Below are 17,956 nucleotides of genomic sequence, written 5' to 3' on the forward strand. Positions count from 1 at the left end.
CAATCAAAGCCACAAGATTGCAGGCAGTTTCAAAGTGACTTGGCCTGGATACAGTCATGGCTAGTAATTTAGTCAGGGACTAATCCAGCAGCTCTCTGTCTTATCTTTGAAGGGTTCAACTTTTTCCACCCCTTTCATTCACTCAGTCTCGGTGCTGCATTATCATCTTCGTCCCTCAGAAGCGCCAGCTCTGGCTTCCCAGATCCATTCAGCCAATAACGTGCTGACTGTATCCATGGTAAAAAATAGCAGAGGACTAGAATGACCTTCTGCAGAAATGATGGAATCCAGCCTGTCAAATCCTCTATTTCAAGTTCCCTTAATTTTGCTCCGTATGACTGCTTTTCTTTCAGAGCACTGGGCGAGCCGAATTCAAGTGATAATAACAGGTTTTGCTGCTGTGTATATATTTATGTCTTAAATTCCTTGTTCTTCCATTCATAGTATTAACGTTACGTGGGTTAATATGGGAGAAAAAAAGATTTTTATTTCTGTGTGTGTTTCATAATAAACTCGGTTCATTGTCATGGTCACACTGGTGGTGTACATACATCTACACATTTCTACACTAGTGGGAGGTAAGAAATGAATCATTGTTGAGGGGCCGATGACTGGCCCTTTTATGGAGAGTTTCTTAAGCAACAGAAGCTTCCTTCAGCCTCCAGCTGCCCCGTCCTATTTAATAGCATCAAAATGGCTCTCTCCATTCATTGGTACTTCATTCAGGTCCTTTCTGTGCCGCTCCTGATGCAGTCCTTCACTTAAGCCACCAGTAGAACACAGTGAATTATAGTCTGGGCTGGGCTGGGCTGCCTCCCTGCACTAACTGGACAAGCCAGGAAGACAGCATGTCAGGCCCAGTCAGAGGCCAGCTTAGGCTCCCTCATGCCTTTGACTGAGTTCTGTTCAGTAAAGCACCTTCAAGTCCGTGAGCCAAAACATATGTTTTAAAACCAAAACAAAACCACACCCTCCCAGCTGCTGCTCACGGAGCCTGATCGCCAGGCGAGACAGGTCCCTTACTAGTGCGTACATCAAGCTGAGTCAAAGCAAGTGGGTGCGATTGTCCACGGCCCCACAGTGCTGCTTCGTTTCCCCTGTAGTGAAATTATTTTCGCAAGGAAAGGGCCCTTTGGGAAAAGTTAACTTCCAACAGCAAACAAATGTTTTGCTGATAAAAAAAATGTCATAGCCCATACTTCAGTACTTAAACTCTTGACTCATTTAATTCATTTATTTGGTGGTATAGGTGGGAAGGACAGGAGTTGGTGATGATGTAAAATTCATCAGCAGGGACATTTGATTTGCCAAGTAGTTGTCAAGTAGATTTTTAAAGTTCTTTCTTTCCTCCTTTTCCTTTCTTTCTTTCTCTTTTTTCCTTCCTTCCTTCTTTCGGCTATTGAAATGTATGACTTGATACGCTAATTTACCTGTTGTTGTTGTTGTTGTTTAAAAGCATAATTCACTAGTAGCCTTCAGCTGGTGCCTCTGTAGACCATGAATTTTGCAAAGAACTAGCCAGGGTACTGATGTATTACCTGAGCACAGGCAGAGAGAAAAAAAGTTCACACCAAGATCTGGCAGGCAGCTTCACCTGCCTTGAACCAGTGTCTATCACTTGGAGGATGGAGGATCAGAAATCCCCCATTCTGCTTTCCTTACCCCTCAAGGATGGCACACAAAGCAAAAGATGACCTTGTGCCAAGTTGTGACAGCCCAGGGACAAATTCCTCAGGTCTTATCTGGTTCAGTTTATGGATGACTTTATTTTGGATTTCGCTTTTCTGTTCATTCACTTTGGTTTCTAATACACAACTAAGGCATAAATAAATGTGCAAAACGTTAAGACAATACCCATTTTCCTCCCCAATCTTCTTTCCTTCCCCGGAGGTGACTGTGGTTACCCTGTGGGTGCCCCCACTTTCCGGGCCTTTCAGTACATTTACATATGCGTTCACATTCTGGGATGCCTGTGTTTTGGGCAAAGAAAATCCATTTTTCTATATTCTGCTGTTGGGAGAATAACACATTTCTGCACATGTTATTTTTAACCTAGCAGGACAGTCTTACAAAGTGAACCCTTGGCCAGTGCCCACATAAACCCATGAATGGGTCCTGAAAGAGAAAAGCATAGGTTTTTTTTGAGTGCTTACTTAAAAAGACTGAGGTTTGAAACCAAATTTTGATTACAGAAAACCTGAGTAGTGCTCCCTATACCTCTGAGACATTCCGAATGGGGCATGAGAGGCTCCCAGAGAGAATACGCACTACCTGGCCCTGCCATTGACTCAGGAGGGTAAGCGAAGCCATTCACTTACTGAGTGCTTACTATGTTTTAGACATCATGGCCCAGGTGCTTTGCATGTATTATTTCATTTAATCCTCACAGCAAACCTGTGACGTAGGAAAAATTATTAAATGTGCAAAGTGTAGCTTAGAGACTTTAACAACCCAGTCCATGTAGCTAAAAAGTGGCAAAGCTAAAATTTAAAGCTTGTTTGACTCAAAGGCCGTATACTCAATTCAGACTCTTATTTTAAATCACCCTCTCTCCCCTGTTTTCCTGTAAAAGAATCTTATTTTTTTTTCCTGCTCAAATTGGTATACCACTCCCCAATTTATCCGACCTGTGAAGACAAACAAGCCTCTTGAAGCTCCTTTCCAGCCCCCAGTAGCAACAGTGACCCAGGCAGCTCTGGGGAGCCTGGCTCCTAGGGACGTGGTCTGAGGAAATGCAGTCCCGGTGCTGGTTCCCATAAACCCTCTGGACTTAGCTCTCCACCCTCCCGTCTTAAAATCTCAGCTAAATTGGTTTATTTTCACTTAATTGAAAATTGCTAAGTTAAACTCAGTTAAGAGTTTTACGTATTTTTTTGAACTATAAGACACACTTTCCTTCCCCAAATTTGGGAGGAATAATGGTTGTTAATGCTGCTGTTGAGTTCTGTTTACATTTACAGTGGTGAAATATTGTGTCATTTATGTTATTAAATATTTTACCACATGTTTTGCTTCAAAATTTTTTCCAATTTTCCTCCTCTAAAACCTAGGTGCATCTTATGGTCTGAAAAATGCTGTACTTCCATTCTCTCTGTGTTAATAAATTAGCATTAGATACCATGGATTATGTTTTATTCTTAGAGTCTCTAAAAAATTCATTTATGACGAATGGGAAAAAACCGTCCTTACCAGTTTTACTCTTATGATCCAAGCACTTTAAAAGTTAATCAGGTATGCTAAAAAGATGATTCATTTTCATGCATTTAAAGATTTGTTTGTGATTCAGATTCTTTCATTGTGAGTCAGAAAACACAAACAAATGACATGATCTTCAACTTGCTAACCCATTTTGGAAACACTATAGGTAAAAAGGACCTCCACTGCCATAGTTGCATTAGCTCTTGTAAAGTTTCAAAGGGCATCTAGACTCACAAAGGTTTGGATTTGGAACGAACCGTAGAAATCCTCTCATTGGACCTTCCTGTCAAAAGACCAGGAAATTGCATGCTTGGTGGGTGAGTCGCCTACTCGGATAGGAATGGCGATAAGTCACTCCTCACATGTGGGGTTTTCGCTTCCAGATCTAGGGCTTTATGCCTCCTGCATTCGTTTTCTTTATTTTTTTTAACAAAAAAAGGAACAAAACACAGTTCTTGTCTTCATAGAGCTAACTGCATAGTGACCACAACCTTTGGCAAGACACTTCTGTCTTGATGCCCTCTTTCAAGATTTTGTGAACAATCTCTTGCATTGTATTTTAATAACAACAAATTTTATAATAACAATCACTTATATAGCACTCCTATTCCTGGGTTCTAAGAGGCTTAAGTATATTACATATTTAAATTCTCACAAACAAAAGAAACCGGAGATAAATACTGTTGTTGTCCTCGTTTCCCAGGTGAAGAAACTGAGGTGTGTTGAGGTGCAGGAACGAACCCCAATTCACAAGGCAAGTCAGCGGCAGAGTCCCGGTGTGGATCAAAGCACCCGGCTCCAGAGTCCATATCCTTAGCCCCTCTCCAGCCTGCCTGCTGACCTTAAACAATGCAGGCTGGTCAGAGGAGAAGTGAGAAGGTAGGGCAGCCTCCAGCTTCTGCCTTTCTCTAAAAATGATGGGGAACCGAGCAAAGCTTTTCAGCCCTATTGTGATGTTTAGAGAAACATCAGAAACAGAGCTGAGAAATGAAATCAGGTGCCTCTGAAGTGGTTCCTTTCCACAGCTGTTCCACGAATACCAGCACGCCTCCACATTTCATTTTCCTTTACTGTTCTACTACATCTGCTTAAAAGCATCTGCATTGGACTGATAACAAAGGTCCTTTTCTTATGTGAAATCTTCGATGTCTTTTCCGAGGATTCTAACATTTACTAAGTGTTTACTAAGCTAAGGGTCAGTCACTGTCGAAAGTATTTTATGAGCATAATCCTCACAATCACTCCATTATGCCCATCTTACTGTGAAAGAAACTGAGGGTCAGAGGGGTTAAATAACTGGTCCGGGTCGCACTGCTGGGGAGAGCCATAGGGAATCTGAACTCAGCTAGTTGTTAGGTTTTCACTGTGGGAGGGAACAGCTGGGACACTAATGCAGCTGCAGGGTTGGTTCTCCCAGCTGCAAACCACCTGTGAGGATGGTCTGGAGCGTTTGAGGATGGGAGGGGTGGCAGCTGTAGCTATGGAGAGATACAATTCCCTGGGGACTCCTGGGGGCTCTAAGAATGCTTTCCAACAAATCAGAAGGTGTATTTGAGTGTGCTTAGATTTCTCCAAGATACGTTTGATCGTGCTTCCTGGAACCATGGTGGCAACTCCATGGTGGCTTCTCCTGTGCTTTCTTCGGAAGTAACTGGAACCTGAGCTGCCTGAATCCCCCTGTGTGAGCTCTGACAACGCAGCACACCCGTGGGAGCCCCAGGCGCATAGACAGTCCTGATACTACAGTGCGGTGTGACCGGGGCCATGGGCTGTGCTGCTGGTGTCCCTGAGCACCGAGAACCCTGTCACCCGTTCGCTGTATCCCCTACTTGTTCAAACCACATTTGTTAAGTGAGAGTATGAATAAAATGAACGAATTAAATCTTGTATGAATTTGCCCCCTTGTCCTCCTCCTCCCCCCCCCCCCTTCTTCCTTCTTGAGACAGATTACTGGTTTAGGAAGAGAATGCATTTTAGTTCTGGGTTTGGATATGGATTATATAGAGAGGAAGACTATGGAAAATAACTTCAATCTGGTTCAAAGACGGGTGTCGCTACTCTTAACAGCTGGCAGGTAGGTGCTTAGGGAGCCTTGTCTTCAGCTTGTTTGCTGAGCAGTGCCCACAGCACAATCTCTTCTCTATGATGTCTGTCCTGTTAGGCTGGGCAAAACAGAAGTATGATAATGATTGATTCGTCTCTTTTTCTTTTACACTAATACAAACCATTGACTTCAACAATATACATAATATGCATTATGTATTCTGCTACCAAGAATTATAAAAACATCTGTCCAGTAATTATTCTTTCTTTTCTTCAACATGGTCCTAAGAGCCACTGAGTATGAAAAGAGCTTGAACTCAACATACTTTTTCCACTCCCCCCACCAAGCCTCTGAGGGTTCGGGTCTGCAGAGCAGGGTGACTGTGCCTGGGTAGGTCGGGCTCTGTGGGGGCATCGCCAAAGATTGCAGGTGAGAAGCCAGTGTCATGTAGTGGACGTTTGTCCCCTCAGCAGTCTTCTGAGAGTTAGGCTCTTATCCCGCTGTGGTGCTTGGGAAACGTTTTGAATGAAAATTGCCCCAGAGTGCCTTGAAAGTTTTTTAAAAATTTTTTGAAGAACTGATGCTGAAGTGTTGGAGTCATATATTTATTTCAGTGGAGTAAGAAATAACCTGAGCTGACCCATATTTCGTGGTCTGTAAATGTTCACGAAGGTGAAGCAAATTGAAAATGGAGGAAGCAGGAGCCATTGAAATGCACATGCCTGATTGTAAATGTCTGGTTATAAGAGCGTATGGCAATTGGATCAATAGAAAAGTTTAATTTGAAATTGAGGTTGAGCTAAAGATGGTTTACTAGAGGAGATCATGTGGAGACATGCTTTAAAGTGTGTGTTTTTAAAATGCATTAATTTTCTTAGAAGCAAGCCCAAACAGTTAAATAGTAAATATCCACATTCTTAACCCCGGCAGATAACAGAAGATGCCTGAGCTTCCAGTGGGGTAGCACTTTTCTGCCTACTAACTAAAGACTTAGTTCCCGACTTGTCACCTTTGTCTGAGTGTGGAATTGTCTCTTCACCAACCTGGGGATAAAGACCTTCATTCCTTCTATGGAATTTAAGAAAGTTAAGGTTACAGGGCAAAAGGAATATGCACTTGGATCTCACCAAGTCCCTTCTGTTGGGAAAGCAGACTGCTTTGACCCTTAGCCCAGGGCACCCTCCTGGCCCCAAAATGAGGAGAGCATTTTCAACTGCCTGCCTTTGGACTAAGGGCATGCGCACCCACCAAGTGGCCAGGCTTCTCTGGCAGACTGCACAGTGAAGCTGGCAAATTTTAAAAGATTATGAGTAGGAGGGAGAGGAGGAGTCAGGAGGAGGACAAAAACAGGCAGCAAGTCATATTAACGACCCTCTTGGCTTCCTTATGCAGCTGCTAAGGCATTGGAGAAAGGATTACTATTATTTGTTTACTTTCACACCTATTTCTTCACAGCACTCCATAATTATTTCATAAGTATTTACAACAGAAAGAAATAAAAATCAAGGCTGTAACTAGGGTGGTAGGAGAATCTTCCCCTGGGTAATGCAAGATGCCAAAACATTACTCTAACTTCTGTCCAGAGCCTGCTGTGACATTTTCCTGGGAAGAGTCCACTTACCTATTTTTATAGCATTGGGGTTACTTTGGTTTGTTTCCCCTGCCTAGGTCAGGGCATTCATCCAAAATGCCATTTGCTTAGGAATGACTGCTCAGATGATTTATAAATAAAAAAATGATTTGTTCTTTTTTAAATGATCCTTTTATTTATTTTTGGAGAGAGGGGAAGGGGGGCAGAAAGATGGAGAGAAACATTGATGTGTGAGAGAAACAGTGATCAGTGGCCTCTCGTGCATCCCCAATCGGGCACCTGGCCTGCAACCCAGGCATGTGCCCCGACCTCAGATTGAACCTGTGACCTCAGTTTGCAGGCTGGTGCTCAATCCACTGAGGCACACCAGCCAGGGCTGTCTTTATCCTCACATGTTTAAACTTCAGGCACTTTCAAACTACTCTCCACGTGATGCAACACAGCCATGAAGACATTTTTACCGTGGCTCAAAAACAGTTTTTGAACTTTTAAATTCTGATGCTTTTTAGTGCTTCTGCCACTTTTTGTTTCACCTCTTCCATATGGGCAAAATGTTTCTCTTTGAGGACTTTTGTCATCTAGGGATACAAAAAGAACATTTACTTGGTGTAAGATCGGATGAATAAGGAGAATAGAACATGAAGGTCATGCCATGTTTTGGTAAAAAAACTGCTGAACATTCACCATGCTGTAGGCAGGTGTGCTCCTGAATCACCCGCCTCTCACAATAATGCCAGCTGACACACTGGTACAGATGGGCTCCTAGAACACACACACCTAGAGGGGGAGCCTGTACTACAAAGGGCCCACCCTCCAGAAGATAATTCTGGTTTTTTTAGGGTGTACCCTCTTACAGTTCTTCCCTTTTATTCGTCTTCTTTTCTCTCTCTTTCTCTTCCTCTTCTCTCCTCTCTCTCTCTCTTCTCCTTCTTCTGTCTCTGGAGGATGAGCTCACATCAACTCAAAAGACAGAAAAGCCAGAAGTGAAATACCCCTAGACTCATGCTCCTTAAAAAACAGAGGACTTGTGTTTTTCTAACCCAGTGGCTTCAGGAATATCTTGCCACCTGAGTCTGTTATAGTAAAATCGCCCAATATAGAACACCTGGGCCATTCTAAGATTTTAGTTTCTAGAAATAGCAAGGTGAAAAGTTTCCCAAAACAGTTGAAACGTTTTCAGACTCAAGTCTTTATAGAACCAACATTAAAATATGTCAAGGAGGGGGGGGAGAGGGTTAATTAGGTAAAAATATATTTTCAATGTTTACTAGTCACAAAGATCTTGTCCATATAATGATTCTTCTGAAAATTAACTGAATTTTCTCTGAACATGGAATTTTTCTGGACCAGTACTAATTTTGTTTATAATATAGAAAAATATAGGAAACAAAACTATGAGTATATAGCTTCTATGGTAGTTTAAAAAATCAGAGCGAGGTTAAATAGCAATACAGTGGAAAAGTAATAGAAAAATTAGCTCGTGGCTTCTCTAAAACCTAGAATACACACCCCCTGAAGGCAGACCTTCATCTGCCTTGCTCACAGTTCTATCTGAGCACCTGGCACAAAGGAGACACTCAATAATATATGTTTAAGGAATCAATAACGACAATGTAATCACGGGTTTGGAGAAGAGGTGTCATGTAATTATAATGTAATTACTTTGTTAAATAGAGAAGGAATAGATAAAGAGACAAAGTAAGGATTTAAAGAAAATCTTGCCATTATTTCCAAGTATAGTGGTGCCATTTGGCATTCCAGATAAATAAAAGTGAGGAAGATTCAGAAGCTGATGCCTTAGTGGCCTAATACACTCCAAGGGAGGTAATGTAATGACATTTTTGCTTGGTTAAAGCGTGGTAGAAACCAGATTTGAGAAATAAACTCTAAACTGTGTTCTGCTTTGATGAGTAGTTTGTCATTTTTATGATGCAGGATATAATTTTTTTAAATCTTTGTAACAAGTTGAGAGCTTGATTTAGGAATACTCCTATCTTTTACATCAATTTTACTATGATTAAAAAAGATTAATGAAAATATTAATGGTCTGCTGAAGGATATGTTTTACAACATTATAAACGTTAAGGAATTAAGAGATATCAAAGACATCTATGGTACTTGATTCATGGAATAAAATTATAAAATTTCTAATCTGTTTTTGGATTAAAAGTGAGAAAAGCTTCCAAAAACGATGTCTCTTTGATTTTACAGGGAAATGTGGGTTGCACTAGTTGGCTAAGGCTACCAACACAAAGTATCACAAGCGGGGTGCTTTAAACAACAGAAATGAATGATCTCACAGTTCTGGAGACTGGAAGTCTGGAAGGAGGGTGTCAGCAGGGCTGGGTCCTTCTGAGGGCTCTGAGAGAATTTATTCCAGGCCTATCTCCTTAGCTTATAGATGGCTTTCTTCTCCCTGTATCTTTACATTTTTTCCCTTCTGTTTGCATCTGTCCAAATTTGCCCTTCTTACAAGGGCATTAGCCATATTGGATTAGAACCCATTTTTTAACTTGAGTTGCTCTCCAAAGACCCTATCTCCAAATAAACCTACATTCTGAGGTTCTGGGTCAGAACTATAGTACAGTATGCCCTTGAACAGCAGGGGTTTGAACTAAGCGGGCCCCTTTCTCCAGTAGATATGTACAGTATTACAAATGTACGTTCTCTTAGGATTTTCTTTTTTTTTTAAGATTTTATTTATTTATTTATCTTGAGAGGGGAAGGGAGGGAGAGAAATATCAATGTGTGGTTGCCTCTCGTGTGTCCCACTCTGGGAACTGGCCTGCAAGGCATGTGCCCTGACTGGGAATCGAACCTCTATCCTCTGGTTTGCAGTCCCGCATTCAATCCACTGAGCTACACCAGCCAGGGCAGGATTTTTTTAATAACGTTTTCTTTTCTCTAGCTTACTTTATTGTAAGGATGCAGCATATAATGCATATGGCATACAAAATACGTGTTAATCTACTGTTTGTTACTGGTAAGGCTTCTCTGGTCAACAGTAGGCTATTAATAGTTAAGTTTTATGGGGAGTCAAAAGTTATACTTGGATTTTTGACCACACGGGGATTGGTGCCCCTACCCCTGCATTGTTCAAGGGTCAACTGTATATAAATTGGGGGGGGAGGTACAATTTAACCATTAACAAAGGTTTTTCCTTGTCACTGAAGCCTCATTTATATCTGAAATGAAGCATCCCCAAGAGAATGGACTCTAAGGTAGCATTTTTTTTTTACTTATAAAAATTTTAGTTAAGTTTTGGAAAACATTACTGCACAGAATCGGCAACACTAAGAGAGTATCAGGTAAGGCAGAGAGGTTTGGCAAGCTAGGATATGTGTAAAAACGGTAAAGTGGGAGAAGTGGAGAGTGACCAGTAACTGGAAAAATGCTGCCAACATTACCTAATACTGCTTCAGGAGCTAGATTGATGATGGGATGTCTCATGTAGCACTTAAGAGCTTGCAACTAACCAGTAATGATCTATACATAAATTCTCTGAAGAATATCAATAGAGAACATTTTAAAAATTGCTTACTCCTTTAACTGCTTGACCTCAAAGATTAACTGTTACCTGGTAAGAACTAGGCCCTAGCACTTATTGTATTCAGGCCTCATGAAGTAGTCATATCTTATTTGTCTATTAGCCAACTTTGACTTTAAAAAGTCCACACCTTAAATCAGTCATTAGAGAGTGACCCTTGAGACCAGAACTCATTGAGATGGAATTTCAGATTGTGTAATTTTTTTATCTAGTATCTTAACAGTTAGCTCTAGTGTGATACACTTTATTCTTTTCCAAAAATCAGAGCTGTGAACATTTATAATAGTGCCTTCCTTCCTAAAGTCACTACACACCCAACAGCAGGTTCAGAATTAGTGTTGAAATTCCCCCTCCCCCACTTTTTCATATTTGTAGCATCAACAGCCAGCATGAATTGAACACCTACATGGGACAGCCCTTATGGTAGGAATGGGGTGGTGAAAGATTATACTTTTCTTCATTCTCCCCATCCCTAGAAACTTGGATCACATCTCCCTGTTAAATACTCTTGACAGCTTTCTGTATTTTTTAAATGACACCTGCCAATCTGTAATCACATATTGCTGTAGGTGTTGAATTAATGTCCCCAGCATTAATCAATATCCTCTTAGACTATGATCTCTAGGAAGGCAGGAGTTTTTCTCTCTTTCACTTACAATTATACTCTCAGAGCTCAGCTCCCGCATGTTATCAATACATTTTTTCTGAAACAACTAAAAAGAGTAAATTATGAATGTCCAATCTAAGGGAGAAAGAGGAAGGGAATTAATCTACAAACCCACATAGAAATTAGAAGTCCTTTAACTTTTGTTCTGTCTTGTTTTAATCAGGCACATATGTTAAGACTCCATGTGGGAGGAACATTTGTATTCTGAATGAGATCTCTTTGGAAGACATCGTCTTCTCTTGTTTACCGTTCCTTGTGAGGAGATCCACATAATAAATTCCTCTTACTCTTCAGCAGTAAATTGAAGATTTTCTCCTTTCTGGAGGAAATCACTTTAGCATGATATAATCCCACACATTTAACTCAGTTGCTAGGAAACTCAAAGGTAAATTTAGTGAACAAATTAGACAAATCTTTAGGAATAACTTCTCAGGAGGCGCTCAAGAAGGAACCACACACTGATGTTTCTCTCCCTCTCTTTCTCCCTCCCTCCCCTTCTGTCAAAAAATAAATAAATAAATAAAATCTTTAAAAAGATTTTTAAAGAAACAGAAGTAACTTCTCAGTTGTTGAATTCGGTTTTAATCTTATGTTTTTAACTCTCTTGTTAATGTGAATCTCATTGTAAATGCCTCTGATGTTTTTAAAAGTAATGTAAAAGGCATTTAATGAAACAAAAAAAGCAAAGAGCAACTATCAAGGTCGAGTTGCAAACATTAAAAGTAGATAATCAGTATACTGATACATTACTCTGATGATGAACAGCATGCAGAAGAAATGCAGTTACAAAACATGAAGGGTTTCGCCATTCGCTTTTCTTCTTGAAAATGCTCGTTTCAGACCAGATGAAATTAACCACTGGACCAAAGCTAACTTTTAAAACTGTGGGTTTATTCTCCCTGATATAAAATATAAGCCACTTGGACTCAAAGTAAAAATATAGAAATGTTTTCAGTTTATCCCACCAAAACCTAGTAGATTTTTCCACATTGTATCAACTGTACTATATTTATGACAAAATACCCAAATCTCAGTGGTCGAAAATACCACTATTTTCCCCTCCTGACTCTGTGGATTGAGAATTTGCACTGACTTATTAGGATGTTCTGCCCCAGGATGTTGACTGCGTCAGGCCTCGGCTGCACTCAGCTGGTGGCTAAGCTGAGCCAGAATGTTTAAGGCAGCTTCACTCTGTGTTTGGCATCTTATCCCTTCTCTGTTGACCTCTTTCTCCCTCTGTGCACCTTGGTGTTCTTTACAGCCTCACGGTTTCAAGATCAACTTTTTAGAAGGCTTCTGGCTTCCAAGAGAATGTGCTTCGAGAGAGCAGTGGAAGCTGCAGAGCTTGTAAGGCCCAGCCTTGAAGGCTGTAGGGTCACGCCCTGCCTTTGGTTCATTAAAAAAGTCACAGGGCCAGCTCAGATTCAAGAAAAGGGGGACTCCCTTCACCTGCCAGTGGCGAAGTGAAACTTTCGAATGCATAATTTTCCAAATTGTATCCAACCGTACTGCATTTATCTGTAACTTTCTTAATCAAAACATTTGCAGTTGCAATCAAAGAGTAGAAGAAACACCCAAACTCTTATAGGAGGAAATTTAAAAACTCCTAATATGGGATCAGATAAACCCATTGGACTCTTAACTGCTCTATATACAAGCCTTGTAATGTTGGGCAACTTATTTAATATTCAAAGCCTGTCGGCTTATCTGAAATAACGACACTGACCTCCGAGAACTACTGCGAGGAGGATTAAATGACATAATGCTTGTGATGTGTTTAGCCCCAGCGCCAGGTACATACTTAGCACTCACAACATGTTAGGTGTTACCAAGGCAGACCTCAGAATTATTTAGCCTACCTTTCTCGCCTTTTTATTATGGTATAAGTTGTGGTTTTGCTTATGAGTCTATTTGTAGACGTGCTATTATGAAACCTCTTTGCTTTGGATTTTTTTTAAAAGGTCATTTATCAGAAGACCTGCACATGGTCAGCAACGTCACACTTTTATTGGGTTATTTTATTGTTTCCAGAGGCTTTAGAACTAGTAAACAAATGAATTTATCTTCAGTAGACGCTTGTCCCTCGAGCAACTGCAATGGTCTGGCCTCATTGCTGAAACAGTATTTCATTTGCTCAAGACCTCATTCCATTAAATGACACCAAATTACTCTGCCTTTTTAGTTACATTTGTACAAGGCACTGAGGAAGGAACAGATACCTAAAAACGTATGTCCCACAGGCAATCAGTTACCGATGAGATTCTCTCTGGATGTAATGCCCAGTTTTGTTTTCTAATCTTCCTTGCACTGTCAAGGCTTGAAATCTGTATGAAACTCTAAATCACAACCCCTGTAACTCCTAAACACTCTGGAATTATTTTTAAATTCTCCCCTTTTGTGAAAATACTTCTATTTAAAGTCTCAAAAAACTTGTATTGCAAGATATTTCACTCCTCTGTTTTCATTACCTCTAAGGTCAAGCTCTTTCGTTTTGCATTTCTTTAGTTTGTGGACCCTTAGCCACCCTCACGGTAGCGTTCCCTTTCCCGGCATGCCTCCCTGGGGACCACTGCCACCGTGAAAACTCAGGTGTGTCCTCGGAGGCCCAGGGGGGTTCCAGGCTCTCCTGCCACTGGGTTTATTGGTTTCCTTTCAGGCTCCTGTTCTGCTCTGCCTCCAAAATGGGAGAGTCTCAGCCCCCACCCGTGGCAACTAGCCCCTTTTCTCCACAGTCTCTCTTGCTCTTTTCCTCCTTACTCTGGTTCCTCATCTTTCTCACTTTTCCACACACTCTGCCTCCTCCCCAGCCACTCTCAGGTTGGTTCATTCCCACACCATAAGTACGACCCATACATCTTCCATAAATTCACCTGTTCTCTGAATGCCACGTGCCTAGTCACGGTCGTCTACTTTCCCACTCAAACACCTCCCAGACACCTTGAACCCATCATAGCCAGCATTGAACACTGTGTTTCCTCCCTACCCAATACTCTTCCTTCTCCAGTTTTCCCCAGCTCAGTAAGTGAAACTGTCAGTTACTAATTTGTTCAAGCCAGAAACCTGCACGTCCTTCTTTCTTTTTTTCCCACACCAACACCATTCATGGACCCATCTTACTAATTCCCCAAACAGATTTAAAAAAAAAGAAAACCCCCCTTAACTTTGTCCCTAGGGCCTTGGTGCAAGACCCTGTCACCTATAAACTTTTGATAAACTTTTGATAAACTCTTTGCTCTTCTCAGCACACCCACTCTGTCCTGCCTGTCGCCCTCTGGACTTCCCCACAGAGAAGCCACAGCGCTCTAGACGGATGCATGACTTTCCCATGATAGTGAGGTTTTCCTGTGGGAACAAGGCAGTGGAAGTGGATGGCGCTTCCACCAGAGGCACCTCACGAAGCAGCCGACTTGACTGAGAAGCCAGGTTCCTTCTTTGTAGCAATAAACTCATTGACTCTCTCAGATAGCTGCAGGTTTTGGCCCTCTTGATAGATTTTCTTTTTTTGAACGAAAAGAAGCATTTTGTTTTGTGAAGAACCAAGATATTGGGACCCTCTGAGAATAGCTAATATTATGCTTTCATTTAAATCACATTACTTGCCCTGGCTGGTGTAGCTCAGTGGATTGAGCGCAGGCCTGCAAACCAGAGGATCACGGTTCAATTCCCAGTCAGGGCACATGCCTGTGTTGCAGGCCGGTTCCCAGCAGGGGACCCACGAGAGGCAACCATACATTATATTTCTCTCCCTCTCTCCTTCCCTTCCCCTCTAAAGATAAATAAATAAAATCTTTTTAAAAAAAGCTTTAAAAATTACATTAAAAAAATAAATCACGTTACTCATTCCCACCTACCTCAGGGCAAAGTCACTGGGAATGGAAAAGCTCCCAGAGTCTCCAAAACCCTGTCGGAAGGAAATGGCCTAATTCTTTCTTTGAAACTGGAATAAACAGACTTCCAAACATTGAGTATTTCCAGATTGGAAATCCTTTTTCCAGATTGGGAATCTTTTTATTTGTTTTTTTTAAGTGGCTTACCAAGCCAGAATACAATAATAATGTGAGGGAACACACTTTTTATGGGACTTACTGTACGTCAGATGGCCATTTGGGGCAGCTTTCACGGTCTTCCCCATTCTGGACACACCCAGCATACTATCTTATTCCTGCCGCTCTGGCCTGGCTCCCCACCTCGGTTATCTCAGGTTATACCCTGGCCTTCGTCTTCATTCTTACTCCTCCTTCTGCTCACCTCTCCACGGACCCCACCCTGAGCTAAATTCTACCTCTTGTCCAGAGCAAGCTGTCCTTCCGTGTGGTCCACGGTGCTCGCCCAGCTGCCATGAATTGCCCGGGCTGCTTTCTTCAAATGCCTCTTTAACCCCTAGTGAACGCCGGCTCATAGTAGTAATCACCCTTCATTTGATTATAACATACTGGCACAGTGGCATTTCCATAGCAGCTAATTTAGAAAATTACCAAGGACCGCTTTGTCTTCCTTGTGCCTCACAACTCAGGGAGGCAGGTGTCCCTAATCTTACTTCACCAAGGAGGACTCGAGGCATGGAAAGGTTAAGTCACTTCCCCATGGTCACACAGAAAAGCTCATGTCACTTGAAGGCATGTGAGATTCTCTTTCCATTACATCACATCACCCTTCTGGCAACAGTTGTGGTTTTTCATCATGCGTTTGATCTATCACTGTAAGAACGTCAGAAAACGGAAATGGCCTTTTTTGTTTTCGTGCTAAGATGGTCAGAACAGAATCTCTGGTTCAGGAGTAGAATGGAATCCATTCTGGTCATTTCCATCTCCCAAACAGCTTTGCAGTTTCCCTAGCTCAGGCGACCTCTGTCCTTCCCTGGAGAATGGCCTCCACCTCCTGCCTGCCCGCCCCTCCCCCCGCCCCCCCCCCCCCCCCCCCCCCCCGCTGCCAGTTTCGCCCCAGGGAACCCTCCAAACCGCCGGCTGGAAGAGCTAGACACAAGGTGGAGCGCGGTATCCCTGCGCTTGCAACGTTTCAAGGGTGCGTCACAATTTCAAAATGAACTGCTAACTTGTCGGCATTGTATATAAAGCTTACTGAAATGGACCTTTGCAATCTTCCCTCACCCTTCCTCTCTTTTCCTTTGTTCTTCTTCCCCTTCCTCACCCACCGAATTTCATCCTCCAAACATGCCGAACAGTTAACTCTGCCCCAACTGCGCCACCCTGCCCCCGTCCCTCTTCACCGGGGACTGACAGGTCCCTTGCAGGAAGAGAGAGATCTGTGGGTGAAACTCAGGAACTTGGATGGAAAAAAATTGTGTTTATTTTCATTAACCTCTAACTGGAATTTAGAACTTCTTCCAGTTATGAATGTAGCCAACAAACTTCAGTAGTATTACCAGGACCTGTGATTTTTATCACTAATAGAAATCACTGGTATCTTCATATCATGTGACAGTTGTTGATGGTCCCAATATTTTGCATATTCTCATCTTTACTGAGATATTCACAGTAGGTATTGGCTCTCATCTAGACTCTGTTATCTAATGCATTAACAAAATATCATATATAGCACTAAAAGAAAGTATTTGTATAGTACCAGAAATAGCTTTAAAAGTACTTTGCTAACTGTACTTTAGTAACTGTACTAACTGTACTTCTGTTTCTTTAGCAGTGAGCTTTCCTTAGTCATGACACTGATATGACTATGGCGTGATTACCTTTCATCATTTGGCTCTGGCACACATACAAGCTCTTTGAGGACAGCCCTGTGACTTACCCCTGCAGTAGCCACAGTGCCTGACCTGTAGTGAGTACACCGCAGTCCTCTGCTCAAGGTGCACTGAGTCTCACCCCATTGTGGCTTTGTAGCTCATCCTGAACTGTTCATTCATACAAATATTTATTGAGACTCTACTAAGTCCCAGGGACTTTCTAGACACTGAAAATACTACAGAGGGTAATACATACAGAAATACCTTCCCTAGATGCTTATAGTCTCAAAAAGTGAGCTAGCCAATAAATAAGATGTAAAAAGTGAGACATTCCTATCACAAAAGAGCAGATACAGCATGATTGCACTTACAGAGGGCACCTAGAGCAGTCAAATTCACAGAGACAGAAAGCAGAATGGTGGTCGCCGGGGGCCAGGAGGGAGTCGGGGAGGAGGAATGGTGTTTAATGGGTGCAAAGTTTCAGTTTGGGAAGACGAGGGGGTCTGGAGAGGGATGTTGGTATGGTTGGACAACAATGTGAATATAATAATCTACCCATTCAAAATGGTTCAATTGGTAAATTTTATGTTGTATATTTCACTACAATTTTTTTTTAGAAAAAACAAAACACACTAGATGGGAAACATGCTGGAGAGAAATAAAGATGGGAGGGGAGGAGAGGAAGGGCTGAGAGGTGGGTGGCTAGGTGAGGCTTCACTCCTACACGATTTCTCGCTGAAGACTTGAGCTTCCTGCACAACTCTGTCTGGAAGAAGATCCAGAAAGACCTAAATCTTCCACTGACTATCAGTGGGTACAAAAGTGCAGCTTTGGTCATGTCGTGGGTGTTGCTACGTTCCTGAGTACTGGATGCTTTACATTCTCCCTGGCATTTCCTTGAAAGATCAGTCACTGAGTGAAATCCTCAAGTAAAACATTGCATCTCACGTAGTTACTCAGCTCCACCAGTTATCTTTCCTTGTCCACATTTTGTTTTAACATAAGCACTTCTCTGCCTTGTGCTATCAAAGAATTATGAGATCATCTGAGGGAGTGAAGATGACAAGTGTTTGAAAATCAGACAATTATATCTCATTTATGTCTCCAATGTCTCATAAATCACCTTGATATCCACACTTCCTTGAGCCTGGTTTTACACTACTTACTTGTCTTAACCCAGGAAAAAATAATCAATATGGATTCCAAGTCTA

Source organism: Sturnira hondurensis, unplaced genomic scaffold (genome assembly GCF_014824575.4).
Source record: "Sturnira hondurensis isolate 20B ecotype Veracruz unplaced genomic scaffold, ASM1482457v3 Scaffold0004474, whole genome shotgun sequence".
Lineage (NCBI taxonomy): Eukaryota > Metazoa > Chordata > Mammalia > Chiroptera > Phyllostomidae > Sturnira > Sturnira hondurensis.